We start from the raw sequence: 10830 nt of genomic DNA on the forward strand, positions 1-10830 counted from the left end.
ATCTGACCGTCTGCGGAAAAGAGGGCCGTGCGGGACCTCAGTACCCGCATGGGCAGGGCCCCGCAATGGACACAAACATTCCCCTAGAGAGCCGCCGTGGCATGCGACAGGCCCAGACAAGCAACACACAGCTCATGAGAGTCTCCTACCGAGATGAAACGCGGGCAGGGAAACACACATCTCCGGAACTGGTCAACTGCTTGGACATACTGTAACTTCCAGGTGAGTAGGATACATGGAATCTTTCAACACAACATCAACCAACGTGCCTGCTGAATAGAAAAAAGCTGGTGAGCTCTGTGCCGGCGTGCATATATGCCCCTACGGTTATGCCGTCACATGCTACCGTTCTCACTAGGACCAATAGGATTGGAGTAGTTTTCATTCGCATTCAGCCCTGTCATGCCTAAAGGCGTTCCCATAGTGTCGTAACCGACGCAGTTCGAGTTCCCCTTGAAGGGGAACCCCTGTGCAGTGGGTATTAGTTTTTAACATAGGGGGATGGCACAATGGGAGCACCCAAGTGTTGAGAAGACGGATTCTTTGAAGTAACCTGCCATATGAGCTATAGTTTTGAGAAAAGTATACTTTCAAGGCTAAACTGAGAAAAATTGACATTCAGCGTATTCCTCCCCTTCCGCTTTCTCCGCTGTCTATCGTGCAAGCACACTGTTGCTACACCCGGGGCTTAACGCCGCCCAGGACGGTTGTGATTGGTTTAAAGAAACATAAACAAGAGTATCACCTTTCCCAGAATATATAAGCAGTGTAGCCAGACCGTACTCCAGTGATGTAGAGATAGGTCTGGCAATGTGAGAATTGGTTGATATTTTCTAGCGATGGTTTGGGCCATAGGTTGCACAAACCTCAGTCAGATAATGGCAAGTTCCCATTACAGGACAAAAGCCCCAGATCCAACCATTATCCAACCATATAATACCATATAACATAATAAACAATTTCAATGCGTGAATAGCTGAACACCGCCTTTACTCTTTCTTCTCCTTACATCGGACTCCTACACCTCCTGTTGCTTAGTGAGAGGAGTGAGCTCTAGTATGTCATGTTCTATGTCAGTTTTCACATAGAACTGGAGAGATTATAAATAAGGAATACAATTTAAGCTACAAGCTACACTTTTTATTTCACTTGAAATTAAGCACTTATTTTAGAATGCCCTTTTTTTTTAAAGCTCTGTTATGTATTTTATTTTAAAATGCGGTGATATTTGACTTTAACCCTTGTATGGCCTTCAGGTTAAATTGACCCATTATACATTTTTTCAAGAAATACATTTTTTATACCTGAAAATCAATGGCTGTACCTTATTTTCTGTAATAAAGATTTATTCCTGACTCAATTTAGGAAATTATTCAGTATATATCCACTTGTGTTTTTTCCATAGTGGATTTTTTTAAAGGCATTATAACCTTATGAAAAGAAAAAAAATCACACTTCCATTAATAATTGTGTTCTAGTAGAGACTGATTGTATTCCCTAAACATTTGTCATCTCAGTTGTTTGAAATTGAGCTAACGACAATATTTGTTAATGGCTTATGAAGTAAAGTGTTGTGGTTTGGGGTTTTTGTTTGGGTCTATGTTTCCCTTTATTTGGCCTGCTTGTGTTTTTGTCTGTTTTCTCCGTGGTCCTGTGTTGCTGGTACTGTCTTGTTCTCCTGTGTATGTTTGTTCTACCTTCTGCTTTATTTCGATAGTTTGGTTTCCTGTCTTGTCTAGTCTTGTCTAGCTTTACTTTTGCCTGTCTGATTGTCAGCCCCGCACTAATGTGATTCACCTGATGTCTCACCTGTTCCCTGTTATCTCGTTACCTCATGTAGTTAACCCCTGTGTTCCTGCTGCTTCTTGTTAGATCCTTTGTGTCTTGTGAAGTTGGCCGCGTCTGCGTTCCAGCCGTTATGCCCATATTCCCTGTGAGTTATTCCTTGTATTGTTTACCTGTTATTTGGCCTTTGTCTTCCCCTGGACCTGTTTTTGGGACTGCTCGCCTTTTGTGCTTTTGTGCCCTTGCCTGCATCCTGCTCTCTGCATTTGGGTCCTTCACCTTGCCGTACCATAACATAAAGTTTTATGTTTTAAGTTTGTTTTGAAAACCTTATATAAGTCACGGGTCAATTTTTACCCGATGAATGCGAGAGGGTCCCACAAGTAAAGACAATACAAGGGTTAAATAAAAAAATAAAAAAAATGTACGTACATGTTTATCAGTCCTCGGATTCAATGTGATTTCCAAACTGACAACACACGTAATTGTAGAACTATTATTGAAATGTGCTTTCTGAGTTTGATTTGCGAGTCAGATGTTGACTACATATAGATGTTGTTTCTCCAGGGCTACTTAATATATGAAATCAAAACATAATGCAGATTACATATGATGGTCTGCACATGTGCCATAGAAGAATTCTTCTTAACATTACTCTTTGTGAAATTACCATACTTTTCTCTTACTTACTAGACAAGCTGTGCCGTTTAAGATACAAATGCTCCATCAGAATTTAATAATTCTCCAAACGTTATTAGTTTGGACGGTCTGGATAGTTTGGCATTTGGGACTGCAGTCTGCCTATTTAACTAGTACTTACAGTAGCAGTGAAATAGAAGACCTTCTCCTGAAAGCTCCATCAACATGCCCGTTACTATGGGCACCATTTTAATCGACCACCACAATGCAAACTAGAGATGCTTCAATGGGGACTGCCCAGTTCTCGCTCCACTGTTTCAGGGGGAGCACAAATATCAGACCAGCCTCCAAACACTACGGGCCCACCAGAAAATTCCAACTCTCCCGATTGCCTCTCCGCTGCTGGGTTGGGAATAGGCATTTGTCCTTGAGTGGTTAAGGTTAGGATGGCCGATTGGTAAGGGGATAGGACCTGTACAAATGGAGTTACGTTACCTTGTGGGAGATGATCCACAAAAGCCTATATAGTTGGAACAGCGGATGTCGGAGCAGAGTGTTTATTCTTTTGAAACAAAGTCAAACTAGTGGAGTTGTAGGACCACATTTTTCATATTATTGAGAGGTCTGAACATTGGAGTGTCTGAGAAAAGACATGGCACACATGGTTCCAATACCAAAACCAGTATTGGTAAAAGCCTCCAATACTGCCTAAAGTTATAGTATCGGAAAGTACTGTGGTTTATGCACCAAACTGATACTATGTAATCTAGCACAGGAAAAAACTACTTCAAAGTAGTTTATGTATGTTTTTCTCCATACTGACTGACTTTAAAACTGGATAGTAAAAGAACATTATATGGCATTCATTGTTTGTTCATGTTTCATGAAGACTTTAACCTGACACCAAAGAATAATATCACTTCCATACAGGCAAGTACTAAACAGCTGTTAAAACAGAATACAATATGCAACACTGGTATTGGTACTGGGTATTGGCTGATTCGCAAGGTCAGGTATTCCGGAAGCAAAAACATGGTACCATACCATCTCTAATGCAAACCAAACAAATCCAATTAAAAGTTCTCAGCACGCCCCTTAACAAGCCCAACAAGGGCAGATGAGTAGTGAACGTGTATCTGCCTCTTGTTTTCAATTTGCTCATTGTTATCCATGTTTTATGGCCCAGGAAGAGGCTCAGCATCTTAACTCTAATTGACCGTTGTTTTATGTGAGAGCACAGCTTGTGTCGCTCTAAAAAAAAGAGTTGATTTTATTTCCAAGCTAAGATACACTGCTTTTTATTAGGCAAACAAAAGTCAGCAAGGAGCAGTGGGAAGAGAAGGTGATACAAGACAAGAGAAGACAGAAAAAGGAGACAAGTAGACTGGTAAAGAGAATATGGTAGAGGAAAGTTGAAAAGGCAATAATTTACTTTGACTTTCAAGGTACTTTATGTAGAGGGGGCTTTTCAGAATAGGTAAAGGTACTCAGAAATTCTATCATAACATGTCTTTTTTTCTTTTATATTCAAATTTTTGCCTTGATTTTGACTGTGAGAGACTGTAACTGAAACATTTCCCTGAGGGGATCAATAAAGTATTCCGATTTTGATTCTGATGTAAGAAGATTATTTGTTTGAGGACTGTTTAAAAAAATAATTTTAAAATTGTTAGTATTATTTGGGTTTCTGTCCTGTTTATAATCATTTTTAACCCAGCAAATATCTGGAAAGAGAAAAACGTCGGTGTTCTGGGAAAATAAGGACTATGTTGATGGGACATTCTAAGCCTAACAGCTTTACGGGGTAACCTTTTAATATAAATGAACGTCTGTTACATTCAAGCCATTGAACCCATGTACCTATGGACGTAGCCACGCCTTAGATAGTATGCAGAAGCATAAATGACAGCAATGATCAGTAGTTGACAGCCATGCCAGCAGTGCTGTAGTGCTTTGAGCTAAATGCTACCTTTAGCATGCTCACATGTATGTACAGTATTGAGTTATAGCATATTGACATTTCTAATCGTAATATTAGAGAAATTAGGAGAGCCTGCAGAAGGGAGGTGGAAGTGGGATAAAAGCCCAATCTCATTTTGAATGCTGAAGGTCCTCTTGGATAAATACCAGCTTGCTATAAAAAAATTTGCAGGGCTCAGTTCCTTACCAGTCTTACCCAGACAAAACCTGTCATAACCCCAGGGTATTTTTTAATGCATTAAGCTCTGTCAGCTTCTCCACTCCCACCCCCAGCTTAGAGGTGTCTGTCTGTCAATGTGAGGACTTCCTAAACTTCTAAGTACTTGACCTCAGAGCTAGTATTAGTCCATCTGTAAATAGCCTTTCCATCTCCTCTGCAATGGATGAACACTGCAGTTATAATTTGTTTTTATTACATAGACCATTAATCACATTATCTCTTTGTCCACCTGTTTTCTCAACATTATTCCAACCACACTCTTCAAAGAAGTTATTGGCATCATTTGCCCCAGCATTCTTTTAATTATCAAAAGCTCCCTGGAAACCAGCCATGTTCCCCAATCTCCCAAACATGCAGTAGTCCAGCCACGCCTAAACAAAAACAGAATCTAGATCCCTTCACTCCTCAATAATTACACACCAATCTCGGATCTTCTCTTTCTGTCTAAAAATCCTTGAAAAAGTAGTGTCCAACCAACTGTTGTCCATTGTGGATCAAAACATTTGAACATTTTAGTTCAGATCACGTTTCAGAGATCTTCACAGTACAGCAGAGCTCTTCAACATAGTCACTGCAGAGTCAATTATTGTTATTTTTTCATAAATAAAATGTCTTAAGATGAATCCAACATATTATTGGCAAACCCCACTGATGATTGGCTTACTGGCCTCTAGATAAAGAAGCCACCAAGGTTCTAAGGATTTACTGTGCCACTGTGAGATTATAAAATATCAATTATAAAATCATGCCAAAACCTATTTTAATTGCTTCGTATTCTATGTAAAAAAAGGTTATTTATAAAGTCTTTAGGCCGCCCTATACATAATTGTAGGCCTAGTGTAACATGCAACTTAATTTTATACAATATATGTAGCATGGGGTCCCTGCACCATCTCTCTTTCAGGTAAGGGGTCCTTGGTTTAAAAAACGTTGAAAAAAGTCTTGCAGTACAGAATCTAACTGCTCCGTCTTCCAGCTTCTTGTTCTCAGTCTTTTGACACCATTCACACCACCATTCTAATCTTATTCACAGATGAAACTAATAGGCGGGGGCCTCTTTAAAATGATTTTCTTTATATTTGTCCAACAGATCTTTGAGTGTCTGTATTAGCAATTAATCTTCTTCCTCTGCCCCCATCTGCTATGTTGTCCCCCAAGGTACCACAATTGGTCCAATCAGGGCTGAATCACGGACTTTTTAAAATGGGGTGGCACAGAGGGGCAATTTTATCAGAATACACTATTGAAAATCTGCTTAGAAATGTAGGAAACATTAGATAGGATAGTACATACTGTAATTCTGCTAAATAAAACATTACATTCATTATTAGTTTCTTTCGTTTTCATTTTAAATTTATTGTACATCTGAATACACTACACATTTTCAGTCTTTAAAAAAAAGAAAAAAACAAATCCAATTCTGGTTCCATGGGATCAGAATTTGGATAGTCATCATGGAAACATGACTTGGTCATGTGACAAGGGTGGGGACAACAGGCTGCCAAGTGACAGTACTCTGATCCAATGCAAATCACAATTGTCTGATTGACAGACTGTCTGATTGAGACTTTCAGTCTGTCTTGAGATCTAGGACTGTGGGGACGCTGTCCCAAAAAACTGGAGAATTGATTTCCTCCCAGCATCCCATTCTCCCCCACTATTGCAATCTTCAGACACAAATTAAAGCTTAGTCTAAATTTATGACTTGCCAATTTGTTTTTATTTTCCCATACTGCCTTTCTATTAGCAAACAAAGAAAACGTCCAAATGTACTTGATTATGTTAAAAACGGTTTTGAGTAAGAAGTTAAAATGTATTTATCAATTTATTTTATAGAGTTTAAATTACATAAAATGCAGCTGAGTGCTAAATCCTGATGTGCCCACAATGGTGGTTTGATTTTAATCCCACACGTATCCACGTCATTGTGTATGTTGTACACAGCTTATGTACACCTTTAGTTTTTTACATGAGGCAGCAGAGGCAACAGTGGCATTAAAAAGGGATGTAATAAAGAGAGCCAATGTGGGGAGCAGCTCACTCTGGTACACTTAGCTAATGGACAAGAAGAGAGTGTATGTGTGTGTGTGTGTGTGTGTCTGTTTGCTTGTTTGTTTGCGTGTCAGTCCCGCAAGCAAGTCCTTCATCTTGGCCATGGCTCTTATTGACTGTGTTGGAGGCTATAAATCATTGTGTGTGAGAGTATTCGTTTGTGTGTTTGTATACAGTCCAATGCTTCTCTGGATGTGAGCAGCAGCACACAGCAATCTCAGGTCAGGGAGGCAACAGACCGAGCAATGTGTACGTATGTTTGTGTGCGCGCGTGTGTGTGTTTGTGTGTGTGTGTGTGTGTGTGTGTGTGTGTCTGTGTGTAAGAGAGATAACCGTACCAACAGTAGCCAAAGTGGTGGACGGGCAATTGGACAAGATGTGACTGACTGTCTGTCTGCTTCACACCTTCACACAGAGTAGATGTAAATGCTTTGTACACCAGTGCACACTTCAGTCACAAAGCCATGAGGCTTTTGCACACACATGCACACGTGCAGAAACACACACACACGCAAAAATAATTATTGTACAAGCACACAGAGATGCAATTAACCAGACTGCATCAATACAGTGGGTTTTTCTTTGTCCTTAACCCTGCTTGGTAAATCTCTCTCCACCCTTTTCTTTTAATCTACCTCTCCATGGTGATGGTGGGTCAAGTACAGATGGTGGTGAACTGATGTTACCTGCCACTCATTAACATTTTCCACAGGGCTGCTGGAGTGAGCTATTTAATGTAGCAGTCAAGCAGATGCACTGTGGACAGCCATCATATGTGCACACACACACACACAATGACACACACTAACAAAGATACAGTCATAGACAAAGCCATCTATGACACTGGAAAACAACAGTGTTTGTGTGTGTGTGTGTGTGTGTGTGTGTGTGTGTGGGGGGGGGGGGGCTCTATTATGAGCTATTACAAAGTTACAAAAACTTGCTGAATCCATATTATATAATGGATCCAGTTTCAGGTATTTTGGTGTTTGATCCTTTCTTTCACAATGTCATTGTGTTCTCACACAAAAATATAATAACCAACAATTGCAAAAGCTCCATGACAAGTTGAACAGACGACATTTAGCTAAATGAACCCTCTCTTCATATTTCCCATATTTTATACCATTGCATCTTCTCCCATTGACTTTTGTTAGACTAATAAAGATCAAAGTATGTCTAAATGAACTCAATAGCATTTTAGTTGAATACATTGATTTGCCTCTATAGTTCTACACAATAAACAAGGACACAAAGAGCAATTAAAAACAACCAATATCTATAGTACATTAATATGTTATGTATAAGCGTTTGTGTACTTTTTTAGCCCCATTTGAATTTGTATTGTTTTAGTACTTACCCAATAATTTAAATGTATATTGTTATATTATTTACAATACACAGAGGGGTTTTGGTCTATGTGTATGACCTAGATTCCCTTGTCCGAAAGTACAGATTTTATTAGGAAACTTGTGTCTTTTAATAGCATCACAGCGTCAGTTTACATGACCAGGCAGCTTGAGAGACTCTCTAGCCATTAATTAATAGTTTGTGTGTAGGATTATTTCCTAAAGGATACAAAGACAGGCCAGTTATTCATACAATCAGAAAAGAGACCCAGGTTGCAACAATGTAGGAAGAGAGGTAATGTTAAAGAAACATTATCAGATAAGGTTTAAATTATTTTTAATCTCCTGCCACTTGCACATACTATGTACTCATATTCCCTCAAGTGTCTGTAATTTGGAGAATTGGGGTAAAGTATGACCCCATATAGCAACAATTTCAACATAGCATTAATAGTCTGATATTGGGCACCGTGGCAACTCAAACAGGAATGCAAATGACATCACTGTCAAAGCACATAAGCAAGATGATGTCAAATGTTTAGAGCAGGAAATATGAACACATTCGCATACTGCCCGTCGGTCGGCTCTCCACTGGGTTATTGCACTTTTGTAATAGACGAGAGCAAAACAGAAATGTATTTTCAATAATGTGTCACATTTGTTACTCACGGGCCACGGCTAATGTGCTGGAGTAGATCTGGCGTTTCAAATGGCCTGAAAAAAACAAAAGAGAGGAGAGATGGAGGAATTGTGGACTACCTGCATTATTTAATACAGTGAAAATTCTTTGTGTCCTAGCATGGGAAGTGGCCTCTCTTGGAGCCTGGAAAGAGTCAGAGAGGGAGAGTGAGCTGGAAAAAGAGGGGGAGATGAATATAGTCAGCAAGCAGAATATTTTACAAACTCTCTCTTCTGCCTCTCACTCCCGGGAGACGAAAGCTTTTGTATCACCTCTCACAATACTTCACTTACTGCTCCATAAAATAGTACAGAGAAAGCCCAAGAAGGGGGGAGAGAGAGAGAGAGAGAGAGAGAGAGAGAGAGAGAGAGAGAGAGAGAGAGAGAGAGAGAGAGAGAGAGAGAGAGAGAGAGAGAGAGAGAGAGAGAGAGAGAGAGAGAGAGAGAGAGAGAGAGAGTTTAACATCCTGCAGATGGACAAAGTGGGTGGATCTGCTTCTCTGTGTGTGTGTGTGTGTGTTTGTGTGTGTGTCTGTGTGTACTTGTGCGTTTGTGAGAGAGTGTTTGTGTAGCGTACCTATTGTCGTAAAGATGGAATACAGAAAAATGCATGATGGGAGAATAGATAAGAAAAGAAAGGTGTGGGGATATCAGAGCTCCAACAGTGATGAGCTTGTTTCTCAAAAAATTAGATATGCTATTCTTTTCTCATGTAAGAGGTGGCTTAATAACTCAATTATTCCTTTAAGACAAACTAACTTTCATTTAATTTGTTTTGTACCCCTATTACTATGATGACATATTTGTGATCTCCAACTCCAATAGGACTGTTAAAAATAATTCAGGTGACTGTTTTGTAATCTGCCAATAATACATATAAAGTTGGCTTAAGTAAAGGCAAGTAACCCAAAAACCAGAAGTGCGGTTTAGCGTCATGAAGCTAAGACATTTTCATTTCGGCGCCCATGTTATTCAATCTGTCAGCTCACACCAGCTGCTATCAGGAGTGGAGTAGCATCTCCTTTATTTCTTTTCATGGCAATCCACACATTTATTGTTGCATAATTTAAATCAGGAACATAGTGGATGACCAACCGTGCATCATTGCTAGCATAGCTACAAAAAGAAATGGGAATAACTCAAAGTTTTCCCTTGTATGAGGAAGGCAACTTCGTTCCAAATACTTCTTATCTCCAAGATTACAGTACTTTCCTTAAATCCTTTCAACAGTCTTTCACCACTTAAAAAATATAGCAATTATTAGACTCCAGAGTATTAGTAGTATCTGTACTAATTAGAAATGTGCGTGGGCTTTTCTTGAACTGACCAGGTTCTGATCAGGATCTGTTACAGAGATACTGCGCTGCCGCATCAGGAGTTACCTAGGTTTAAAAAAGCGTGTTGAAGAAAAGGGATTGTTATTTATTGATTACTCAAGTGCAGCAAATTCCCTTCAAACTCCTTTAAAAAAATAAAAAAAATAAATGGTACACTGTGTAAGGGAGAGGCATGCAGAGAAAAGGTGAACATTCTGAAAACGAAGGCAGGCTGAAAGGTGAAGAGTTGAATGTGAGTACCAAAAGGGAAAAAAGTAACCCACCCCTTTGGTGAATTCCCATTGTTGCTGCTCTTCACCAGTTTTTAGTTTTAATGGTAAAACTGTGAGAAGCTGTCTCTGACAACCCATCAATAAAATATTTGAATGTGCAACTTAAGAACACCCCGGTGGAGCTATGCATATGTGAAATGCATGTTGTTCGTTAGCATTCATTTCATTTGTAAATGCAAGTAATGGTGGAACACCATCACAGAAACAGCAGTGTTGTAATTATGCAAGGGGAGAGTTAAAAAAGGGAAAAAGGAAGAAGAGTGGGCGTGTAGCTGGGGGTTGGGGGAGGTGGAAAATAACAAAAGCGGCCCGCTTTCAAGTTGGAGATGAGACGATGGGCCAAATGAAACGCGTTACGCCGTGGCCTAACCTGTGGCTGCCTTTCATCTGTAATTTGCTCCTTTTACTTTTGCTTCTTTTTCTTCTCACGTAGCGACTGGCTCGATTATTAATTTTTACTCTTAAGCGCTGAAACGGCTGCCTTGGTAATAACTTTATTTCAAGGCTGCCACATTTCA

At 39.6% G+C, this 10830-nt stretch overlaps 1 protein-coding gene across 1 annotated transcript in view; it reads right to left on the reverse strand.

Annotated features, from left to right (window-relative positions):
• LOC117950913 (inactive N-acetylated-alpha-linked acidic dipeptidase-like protein 2) overlaps nt 1–8733 on the reverse strand; it is a 498171-nt gene extending 489438 nt beyond the window's left edge. Inside the window, exon 1 of the mRNA XM_034882332.1 lies at nt 8695–8733. The gene's annotated coding sequence lies outside the window, so the exon portion shown is untranslated. The remainder of the gene's footprint in view (nt 1–8694) is intronic.
• Between the last annotated feature and the right edge of the window lie 2097 nt (nt 8734–10830).

Source organism: Etheostoma cragini, chromosome 9 (assembly GCF_013103735.1).
Source record: "Etheostoma cragini isolate CJK2018 chromosome 9, CSU_Ecrag_1.0, whole genome shotgun sequence".
Taxonomy (NCBI): domain Eukaryota; kingdom Metazoa; phylum Chordata; class Actinopteri; order Perciformes; family Percidae; genus Etheostoma; species Etheostoma cragini.